The sequence below is a fragment of the Spea bombifrons genome, chromosome 4 (genome assembly GCF_027358695.1).
Source record: "Spea bombifrons isolate aSpeBom1 chromosome 4, aSpeBom1.2.pri, whole genome shotgun sequence".
In the NCBI taxonomy this organism is placed as follows: Eukaryota; Metazoa; Chordata; class Amphibia; order Anura; family Pelobatidae; genus Spea; species Spea bombifrons.
Genome location: NC_071090.1, coordinates 100197686 through 100209824, shown reverse-complemented (window position 1 = coordinate 100209824; position 12139 = coordinate 100197686). Strand labels below are relative to the sequence as shown.

The 12139-nt window shown below is 40.8% G+C and overlaps 1 protein-coding gene across 2 annotated transcripts in view; it reads left to right on the top strand.

Moving 5' to 3' along the window:
* EBF2 (EBF transcription factor 2) overlaps positions 1–12139 on the top strand; it is a 48611-nt gene that overhangs the window by 12477 nt on the left and 23995 nt on the right. The gene's annotated exons all lie outside the window — the stretch shown is intronic.

Here is a 12139-nt window from a genome sequence, read left to right as displayed (position 1 = left end):
ATCCGAGGCACGGGGATTTTGAAGAGCAACCACGTGAAGGGTTAATCTCTTTCTTATATCATTACAGCGGGCTTTCCTATCACCGGGTGAGAAACTGCCCCCAGCCAGGCCAGTGCCTGCGGCTTTACGGCATTAACTCTTTCATCCCCCTGTGTAGCAAAGCAAAGTGATGCCATGAATACCCAAAGGGTTAAATTACTATTTTGCAGACAATAATGTTCCGTGTTTTTTTTATGACAATGGTTCTTTTTCCTCCCCACGTGAATGGACTGTGTTGGTCTGTGACGTGGTAGAGCACATTCTGGGTTATTCTTTCCATATGTTCTTATGTCATATTATCCAATACGTTAATGCTACAGTGTGCTGCTCCCTTATACCCTCCCGCTCACATCTGTAATGACTTTCCAAGGTGGAAACTGTCAAATATTTGGACAGGAAGCCGCGTTTATTTTCTTAAAAGAGTCTAATTTATTAACCTGAACTAATGCGCGGCATATGGCGGGTCCGCATCCTACACACACACACTGATGCTGCGGACACCACCAAGTACTCGCTTTACATCAGGTATTTACAGCACATTACGGGACAGGCTCAGACCATACCTCCCAAGTGTCCCTCTGCAGGACCTAATTCCCTCTGCTGGGGAAAAGGGTATTATTAGGCAGCGCTGGGTTTGTATGTAATGTAAGGGGATGTGACTGCAGATTATCAGGACAGGCTCACAGCGCTGGGTTTGTATGTAATGTAAGAGATGTGACTGCAGATTATCAGGACAGGCTCAGACAGCGCTGGGTTTATATGTAATGTAAGGAGATGTGAGTGCAGATTATCAGGACAGGCTCAGACAGTGCTGGGTTTGTATGTAATGTAAGGGGATGTGACTGCAGATTATCAGGACAGGCTCAGACAGTGCTGGGTTTGTATGTAATGTAAGAGATGTGACTGCAGATTATCAGGACAGGCTCAGACAGTGCTGGGTTTGTATGTAATGTAAGGGGATGTGACTGCAGATTATCAGGACAGGCTCAGACAGCGCTGGGTTTGTATGTAATGTAAGGGATGTTACTGCAGATTATCAGGACAGGCTCAGACAGTGCTGGGTTTGTATGTAATGTAAGGGGATGTGACTGCAGATTATCAGGACAGGCTCAGACAGCGCTGGATTTGTATGTAATGTAAGGGGATGTGACTGCAGATTATCAGGACAGGCTCAGACAGCGCTGGGTTTGTATGTAATGTAAGGGGATGTGACTGCAGATTATCAGGACAGGCTCAGACAGCGCCGGATTGATCTAGCTATGGATGCTTCTATGATATAACATATGTTTTTGTATTTTCATTCTTCCATAATGACTGAGCAGCAATAACCAGCAAATATGAATCACTGGTGCAGCGCAGGTACAGCTGTTAATTACCCACTTGAGATGTTTTGTGGAGCATTAGCTTGGTGAATTATTTCTCTGTTAACCTTTACATGGCCAATAACAAATTAAATGGCATTAACAGTTTTTAGGATAAGCTGTGACTCCGCATATCATTCCTAGTTAACTCCGTAATGCGAGAGGGGCAGAGGAGGAGATCGGGAAGATCAGTATCATGGCTTAAATTCTAGTCTCCTGTCCAAAGGCTTCATAACTGGTTTAATCTGACGGCAGATAAGACCCCCTTGGCCTACCCATCAGTCCTTGGGCTCGTCTTATATTCAGGGTCACTTTATGCCTATCCCACAGACATTAAAGTTCCTTATGTTTCAGCATCTACCTCTTCTGCTGGCAGGCTGTTCCAAAGTATCATCCAGCAACGTGTCCTGGAAAACAGGGCTGAAAGCTGGGAAATTACATGCAAATAATAACATATTTGTCCACCTCCCCGTTTGCTGATAATTCAGTTAATCGTTTTCTTTTTAATGAGCCACAGATGAACACCGTATTATGCTTTCCTAATTACAGTCAGTGGATAAAGCCCAGCAGTCGCTGTAATAAAGTAATATTACATGAAATCTGCAGAGAGCGTGGAGAAAGCGCTCTGATCGCTAGGCCCGGAAAGCCCGTTTTATGGCGTAATCGGCGCTCGATACCCGATCAGCACATGGCTAGGGAGCGATAACGTTAGACGCTAATCCATCGAGGACTTCATTGTACAGCGCTACGGAATATGATGGTGCGATATAAAACAACAGATAATAATAATAGCATCCATTTCCAAAATTTTTTTTATTACCTATAACATTTCCATCATCATTTTTTTTTTCAAAATAAAAGACTAAATGTCACGTTTAGCCGGAGTATTATATTTAGGATAAAAGAAAGTGAGTAGGTTTTATATTGCGTGTTGTACGGTTTACGCAGCACGGCTTTTGTCACTTTTTTGCTCACCGTAAGCCCAACGAATTCATGGCGTTCATGTGTCCGAAAAGGTCGTGGGTCATCGAAATCAAACCAGCTGCGGGTATGTGGAGCTTTGTTATTCTCAAAGCCATGTATCAAGAAACATGGGAGTCCGTGGAACACTAGGTAAGGAATCCCAAAGTGACATAGGCAGCCTGTATTAGCATGACCATAGCATGACCATTTCCAGGGTAGGCCCATAGTGCTCCCTTTTTTGGTGGAGGGGCTGGGGGGTTCCTAGGTATGAGCATGTCTCTGTCTCCCAGTCCAGAACTTCTTAAGACAGGACCGGTCCGATTTGGACCAGCCCACTCACCAGTGGTAGTAGTGCAGTAGAATCATGTAATGCAATGTAACATGGCCCCCATGGTTATTTTGGGGCCAGTCACACAGTGTGTGAGCAGCTCTAAGGAACAGCTACAAGCAAGGTTAGGGTGTAGGGTAAGAGGTGTGATGAGAGGGAGAAGGTATGATGAGAGGTGTCTTGTGTGAGGTGTGCTGATGTGTGAAATGTCATGGAGTATGTTTTAGGGTGTGTTTTAGAGGGAGTGTGCATGTGTGTTAGTGTGTAAGTGTGTTTGTTAGTGAGACAATAGCTGGCTTGTATGGTAGTCTGTATCTTACTGTGGTACGGGCGAGGGGTCCCCTACTTCAAATATTCCTCCGTTTTGAGATCCCCAGGGTGTGCCTGACCCATGGGCCAGAAAGTGTCAGCCATCCCCTACAAGACTCCTTACAGCAGAATGTCCCTAGTTTCCAGGGGACGTGGATTATTTGTCTCTGGAAAGATAACCATTGCAGTGGCGTACAAGGAGATCTCAAAACTGAGGAATATTGGAAGTTTTTATAAAGTATATTCCACATTTGGGGAGCTCTGTAGGAGAAGGAGGCTCGACTAACATCCTTGTTCCAAAACACATTTTAGGAATAGGGCAAAATTTATGATTCCAATTAATGTCATCATTAAAAAAAATCATAATATATTATCATAAATAATATGGAATTTGGAGTAGGATTGTCCACTGTTCTGAAAGTTATGTGATGAGTGGAGCGTGACGCAAAACTATACTATATCCACATTCTGCCCTCATTACTTTCCATAAAACTATCTCCGTAATTTTATACAATATTTCGCCACTTGACATTAAAGTACATTAAAAAAGTTGCACAAACTGGAAAATGCAACTTATGTTACTTAAAATCTTATATATAAATATATATATATATATATATATATATATTATATTATCTTATATTACTTAAAAAACATATATGCATAATAGTTACAAATTTACATCCGCTGCTAATTGAAAGATAATGTTTCTACTAATTGAAGAGTTATGTAGTGCCTTGGGCTGGCTACGTCGTCTCCATTCTGCCGTCGAATGCTGTGCCCTATGCTTTGGACTTTTCCTGAGCTGTCATTAGGAAAATCTGACACTTGTCCCAAGAGAGGGACCTCTATGGCCTTTGTATATTTCAGTCTGTGGGGGTAGGAATGGAGGTGTCACCTAGCTATTAAGAAAGTGTCGGAGGTCGATTGAGGGGAGTGGAGGTATGAAGGTATCAGAGTGTGGTGGTCTTGAAGCTGACCTTGGTGGCCTTTTTCTTTGTTGGTTATTCCCCGGGGCCTTCAGAGTGGAGGAGCTGAAGAGGTGTTTAACTTGATGTTTATGGTCTGTGTCTTCAAGGCCATGGAAATCTCTGTGAACTCTCCGCTACATGTAAATTTGTATAAAGCAGGGCATACATGTGGAGCCAAAGTTTATTCGGGACTTTTTGGAGACTCATGAAGTTGAGTGTCCAAGAAGACAAAGTAACACTTTAACATAGAGCTTCCCAAGCTTGTGGACCATTACTGTCCAACGGCTATTACCATCCCTTGTTCGACAAATATGTCTAAAAAAAAGTGTATAATGGAAATTAGAAGACTGAAATCATCGGGAGAGGAGAGGTTCTACCCTTTATCTCACAACGTACAGGGTGGTAGGACATGGGAAACACAGAACAAACAAAGTCCTACAGATGAAGATGTAGGGGGTACGTTGTGAAGGATTAGGCTTAGGGCTGTGAATGAAGTGTAAGCTTCTTTGAGTAGCTGAGTTTTGGGAGCCTTTTCTGTATTATTATTATTACTGAATTAATAAGAATAATAAGTGAATATATATATCATTATAAAGCCCACGACCACTATGGATATGTAATACAGTTCTGTTCGTGTAGATGGGGGGTTTGAAGATATATCACACAGCTTGTTTCTACAGAAGTCTACTAGAAGTGTACTAGGATTGTTTGCAGTGCAGAAAGTATAAGGAGGTTGAGTTGTTAGCTGTGGAAAGTAGTCTCTGAGCGTCCTGGGGGGATCTCTCCGCTGTGACCCGCTGACCTCAGCTCTGCTGAGTGTGGTAAATGGGCAATCCCTGTGGACCTCAAAATGAGCAGGGAACTTCCCAGAATGCTCCGCAATAACCCCTTCGCTTCTAGTGTGGAGCATAAGTAATCACGTCGGGGTCTCTAGATGGAATCATACAGTTATAATGAGGGTCCGTTCGTTGACTAGAGGATCGTATTCGTAGATTGTAGGCTGTGATTTGTGGGGAAATCTTCGGGATTATGCCACATCTAGAAACAACTGCAGATCACATTCCTCTTGGGAAAAGCAGGTTTATCATCACTAATTATACTTTAATGCAAAACACTTCTGTATATCAAAGCATTATTAATAATTAATCTGTTTTACAGATATAATTCCATATGAAAGCCCTATATAGTTACATTCTGTATATGCAGTTTGAATGCTCATACACATTTAGAATACATTTTACATATAAGATGCAAATGTGCGTTGAGAATGTTATATTGGTGCTGTTCATCCATCAAATTTGATGACAAATATAGGAACTGTATATCGTACATTTGTATATTGGTACTCCAAATATAACAAAGTCTGGATGTAGGTTGTGTTTATATGACAAGCTTACTGTACATGAACTCTGATCAGGAACGAATTCTATAGAAACTATATTAGCATAAAACATTCAGTATTAAGATTTGTATAAATGCCAAGCTCCCCATTTAAGAGCTACAAGTGTATAAAACCTATATGTATAAGCTGTGTGTGCTCAGAGCTGGATTATATATATATATATATATATACACTGGCATATATACATATATATATTTATGTACATATATATCTATATAAATGTAAAATAAGACAGACTTGGGTAACTAGGTGCACAACACAGTATGTCATCACATTGTTTTCAAAGGGAAGAGCTCAGTAAGGGCTTTAACTGCTCTTTAAAGCTAAATTAAGATGCCCACTTACTGTTGAAGTCAAATACACTGTTAAATATAATTAGGTAATGTAAATGATACAGAACCTGTGGTCGGTAAAACTGTTGTTTATAGTAGCATGGATTCCGTGTCAATTTGGCCCCTCAGATGATTATCCTTTAATTTTGAAACAATGTTGATTTCCAGTATGTTTTAAGTTTTGCAACTAGCAGGGTCAGGCTTTAAGTAAGGTTGAATCCAGGAGAATTGGATGTCAGTTTTTATAGAGCTAAAGATCAAAAGGCAGTCACGGTGAAAATTCTTCATACTCTCACTCAGGTCTGCGGGACCGATGGCTTTATTATCTAGTATCTATATATATAATGGCAATAATGGGCCCACCAGCCCAAGCGGATCACTTAAGCGGGTTCTGTGTATGAGTGATCCATTGGGCCCCATATATACAAGTGTTGGCCACAGACTCCAGCCCAGTAGGTAAAGCCATTGGAAGAGAGACCCCAAATTGCTTCCTTGTCCCGGGGCCCATGGAGCGTCTCTTTGGCTCTGTATGTATATAGAATTCCTCATATGTTTGTATTTTTTTCTTGTATATTAGAACATATAATATATTAAAATGCTGACGCAGACAGGAGGATTAGAACGACAATACATTTCCCTGTTCTTGTGTTTCATTGGCAGTATTCCTTGGTCACTCTTTGCATTCCTCCAGATCTCTTTAATATTTACTCTCAATTTCCTTTTCTTTGTGGATCTCCTATGACTTCCATCTTAATCCTTGACATTCTCTCACCCCCCCCAGCCCCCACCTCCCCTACGATGCTCCCCACTAATTATTACAGTGGGAGCCGTGGTTAATGGCTGCTAACACTCCAGAGGTTTGGCCAACAGCGTCAAATAGGACACCAGAAGTAAACATTATTAATTACAAACAATTGCCTAAATTAGATTTTTTTGTGCACCTGCTTCTTTCTTAATTAGGCGAGGGCGCAACGAGTCTTACGAAGGCTTCCTTAAACACACGCAGCGCTGAGCTTTACAATGAAAATAAAAACATAGGGCTTCATGTTGGTAGAGCTCCTTGACCTACGTCCACACGTTCTTCAGTCGATATGTACACAAGTTTGTTTGGCTGTCCTTCTATCGCGCCCGTTGCTTTCTGTTTTGCGACAGACCACACTATCACATCAGAATCATTTAGCACTTTGCTACTCAGATGAAATGTGTGATGTACTTTCACGACTAATTAATATAATTAAATAATTAAGCAGTAACGACACTTTGTTCTCTGAAGCTCTCAAAGACCTCATTCCAGCTCTACTTCCAACGAAGCGACCTGCCTTTTTTGACAAATTTTCTTACTCTTGCACGCCAAATTCTCCAGTATTTCTGTGTATCTTTTTTTTTTCATTGGAAAACCATTTTTTTTTTTCGCTTTCTTTCTACATTGGGAGAACATCTGTTTTGTGACACACTGCCTGTGACATTCGGATGTAAGATCATCGGTTTGCGAGGGCTTGAGAACAGCTTGGAAAAACTTTACTTTCCAAATCCTTCACCTCTCATCTGCCGGGTTCGGGAGAACAGTTATGACCTTCCGCTTCTCCTTACTGGTTTCATTTCATTTCACTTTTACTGCCAAATTTTTAGACGAGGAAAAAAAAAAAAAAAAAGCATTTTATGGCAAAAGAGCTGTAGAGTAACTTTCCCATGAAACAAGAAATACCACACATTGAGCACAAGACACGTATTGCCCAAACATACGTAGACACCTATTATTTATACACACCGTGGCTTCTGGGGAACTCATTGGGGTTTTAATGCCTTTTTTTTTTTTTTGGAATAATTCCATCTCCATTGTGACAACAATAAGTCTGTAGAACACTACTACAAATATGTGCACACTGTGTGCATTAAACACATTTTTCTCTACACCTATATTTTATTACACAGTTAAAGGTTGAGAAGAACACCTTATTGATTGACCGGAATTTGGGGAGGGAAGCCTTCTGAAGGGACAATGAAGGCTCATAAGTGATGTTAAGAAAGGAGGCTCATCTAGAATCTGCGTTTATTGAAGAAATGGGCCACATGATAGGGGAATGTTTAGTAACGAGGTTCAGTCCTCAAGGAAAATAAAAGGAATCTGGTTCAAGCCTAAGTATCAGTGATAAGAATGGCTCGGGTTACTGACCAGGAGAATGCAGGAATGCAGATGTGTTGACCACAGAAATAGCAAAAAGGGTAAAATACATGACAGGAAAGATTACGATCAAAGAGACTTTTAATGCTACCTAGATAGGAAGACGTGAAAAAAAAAAAAAACCTCTAGTTCCTTAATTGTTTTATGGAGCTTAGAACTACTGAGACTATACAAAAACATCTGGAGAGCTTAGGACCAATCTCATCTTAATACATTCGAGGCTTCCGGTGACTCTAGAGTAGTCCAGTAAAAATATACGTTTCTTCGGATTAATAACACTTCTCCCTAAATATATTGCCTGCTGAGGCCAATAATGACGCTTTTTCATTTTTTTTTTGCACTTTTGTGCTGTCCACATAAGACAACTTGGCCGCCACCAAGAAAGGGTGTGGGGACCAAGAAGATCCATCTCTGCAGCTGATGTTTTAGCTGGAAAGGGAAAGTCCCCCAAAGACCCCAAAAGAAGAGGACTGGGCATGCGGTGGTCTACTGCAGCCCTACAATGACACACACATGACCACCCTTATGTTCTCCACATGACCACCCTTATGTTCTCCACATGACCACCCTTATGTTCTCATCAAGTAACAGTAAAGCATTGCAGCTCGCCTTTGAAAAAGAACAGTGAGTAATAATATCTAGTGATGATGGCTTCTCTGCTTTACAAGTAGAGCTGTCTTTCAAAGGCTGACACTCAATTAGTATGTTTGCCTCATAAAATCCCAGATTACTAAATTACGTAAACAGCTGTCAGAAGGTCCCAGTCACATAATGCCTTTGTAAAGCTCCATCTCCTAGCCGTCCCTCAGAACCACAACCTTTCCAACAAAAGCGCCCCCTTTTGGACATATGATATGGCGGGGACGGAGGGGGCATATGGTAATACATCCTCTCCAAAAAAAAATAAAAATGTTTCCCATAAAAACCCTGATTTAGAAACCTGGCTTTCTAGTAGAGGAACCGCAATCATGCTACCCCATTCTGGGACTGGTTGGGTTAAAGAGAAAGCAACAATACAAAGCGTGTCAGAAAACACACGATTTTCTACATCTCGCATTTTATCCTCGCCAAAGGAAAAGAAAAATCCACAGGAAAAAAAAAAATGCATTTTGTTTTAATGATTCCTGTTGCAATCCATTATTTAAAACCCCCCTGTGCATTCTGGTATCAGAAACACACTTTGGTGAGGCATTGTGGGTAATTTCTAAACGAGTCTCTGCTGGATTGGTCTGTTGCTGGCTGCGTCTCACATGGGATTTTTGGGGGGGCTCGCTCCCCCTCCCCTCCAGCCTGCGCATTAATATATTAATTGGCATGTTTTACACTAGTTTATTTAATGAGGTGCGCTAGTGTGTTGGAAAGCTCTCTGCCGATGATTGTATATAAATGAAACAAAATATCGCCCTGCAGAGGGGAAGCGCAGGAGAGACACGTATATGGGGTTGTGTGTGGGTTTCTCTGTAAAGTACTGATCCGTTTACATATCTGTCGGCCGCCAGCTCTTATGTGGGATACTCACGCGTATAACGTGATGGCACTTTATATATATAAGAAAGTCAATCATATTAATGCTGCTCTCTGTGGGTCATGTCGGGGAGAATAAGGCATGCATGGGATAGGCATAAGGCTCTCCTAAATCCAAGACGAGACCAAAGACCACATTGGGTTTGAGGGTTTTGATAGCAAAAAAAAAAAATGGCGGAATACAATACAAAGACACCACTCATACATTGAGCTCTTCTATGAAGTGGAAGAGGATGGAACACAGAGCCCAGCTCCTTCGTATAGAATGTATAAGGTTAGAAGCTAGGAGCTAATTAGTACATAGGCAAGTCTATAGAACAATAGTAATGATGTTTACCAGCCGGAAGAAAAAAGGTAAATAAGAGGGGAAGTTTACTAGCCCACCATATTACATGGAAAAGCAGAATTTTCTATATGTATATGGTTTGTTATGGAATAGAGGAAAGTTGGAACTCTGTACATAGATTACATAATGTGTTATTATCACACCAGTGATGGAGGTGGTTTACCTTAGGGTAGGGGCACAACATAGGCCACGGTGGTTTTGGTAGTCTCGTTGGAGCACAAGTGAGCCCGTTGAAGTTGGCACCATTGGCATCTTCTGTAACCACCGGATATGTGTGCGCTGTTTGGTGTTACAGCGCTGGCTTGTCTTTGTGAAAAACTGGTAACATTTCATTCATTTCATATAATCACAGCAAACGCCGTACAGATTACACACACGCTCAATTATTCAGAAACACAACCGTTTAGATCCAAATCAGAAAAAAACCCTAAAAAAAGAGGGAACCGTCATTGAACGGCAGATGACATCACATGCCCATACACGACATCACAGGAGTAGTATATGCTGGGTGATGCATGGTCTGTTTTGGGCAACTATGTTACTGGGTCAATTGGTCTGGGGTCGCCCCCTTAGCTGAAAGTTATCAGCCCTCCCCTATTAAAATGGTGAATGCTCCTAAAGCATTTTTTTCCTAAAAAGAAAAAAATATATATATTTGAATCAAGTTTTTTGCCCTCATATGTAGATCTTTTTCTCTAAGGATATAAAGTTAATAAAAATATCAGAGTGTAACGTGCTATTTCCATTATTTTACCTCTGCGTATCCTGTCCCATATCACTCTGATTTTAATTTAGGCTTTTGTTTGCATCGAATATCCCTTGCAGTGTTGGGAATGCTTTGAGGAACTGGGGATACTGCACACAAAAAAATGAATATTTAAGACAAGCTGTGAGTTTCCATCTGCCTGAGCCCATCCAGAGAAAAGCTTTATCTGTCCATCACCTGTCAGATATCCGCTTGCCATGTCCCAAGTGACGATGAGAGACCCATACTCAGGAGATGGACTGTGGGTCCTAGCATGCAGCTCCCTGCTTCTGTAATGCAGAAATAATAATACACGTCTCAGGCAGCAACACAGATCCTGGCAGTTCAATATTTTAGTAGATACATAGAATGGACTCCCAGCAAAGACTGATCCAACAATAAAGAGATAATGCACACGTATTCTTTAGATATTGAACAGTATGCATGAGAAAAGATGCTCTACACAATGAGCCAAAACTCAAATTTCACAGATCATATTCTCCAGCTATTGTTTTATTACTAACGTTCTTAGCACATTATTTTTCCTCCGTTAAAAAAATTAAAATAATCCCATCCGTCCAGTCTTCAGATGCGGGTAACAATGGCTGCTAGATTTATCGTAAGACTCCTTAAGGCTTATTTTATAAATTTGATATACTTAAATATATTATGTTCTTTGACGGGTTCTCTAGCTGAGGATGTCCCCAATGCCCATCAGCTTCTTCAATCTCCAGGCATTTGGCCATGTCCACTCCCTACCCCATTCCACCCACTTCTCGTCCACTCCCAGCCCACTAAAGTCTAATGGGGGCTAGCCCTGTCCTCTGAATATCGTTACATCCCTAGAAGTGGAGGAGCTCCAGGTAGAGGTTCCTCATAAGGACAGCCCTGAGATCATACAGTTATCATAACCAAGGCTGACAATTCGTACTAAGCCTCTTCACCTAAAAACCAGCACCATCAAAAATATTTATTAAAACTAAATCTATCTCAGGGGCATATGGGGCAAAATCTATCCAGCTTCCCACTTCCCCCGTTGCAAACTTTCTTTCCTTCTCGTTCTGCCTTGGTTTAAACAGCCAATCAAATTTCACCAAAGTAATATGGAAGATTCCGTGAAAAGCATCTCAAATCGCTGCTTCTATGAGAAATGAAAAAAAGACTAGTAATTAATTTTTTTATAGTATTTTAATTTGTAAATCCAACTAACGAATGTAGGATTTGGGAAAATGAAAGATCCACTTCAGAAAAATAAGAAGATAATTAAAAATTAAAAAATAAATAAATCTGCTTGCCTGGATGATAATACTTAGTGATATTTTTCCACTACTGATCATAACTATTTCCAGTTATATAAACACACATTAAAACTTCTAATAGTATAATTCCATTTAAAGAGCTCATGTAACCAGAGTGATTCACAACATTAGGGCATGGTGAAAAATCACAAACCGATAACTGCTTCATAAAAGAACCAAAAAGCACAATAAACTGACGGGAGATTTGGCTGAAACATGACACAGAGTGTAATAATCATCAGATCACAGCGGCTGCATCCCCATTGATGCTTCAAATGATCCCATCTGACATCAAGATGCAAAATGTCATCATCCTAATCACCTTTTATTTCCGCAAGT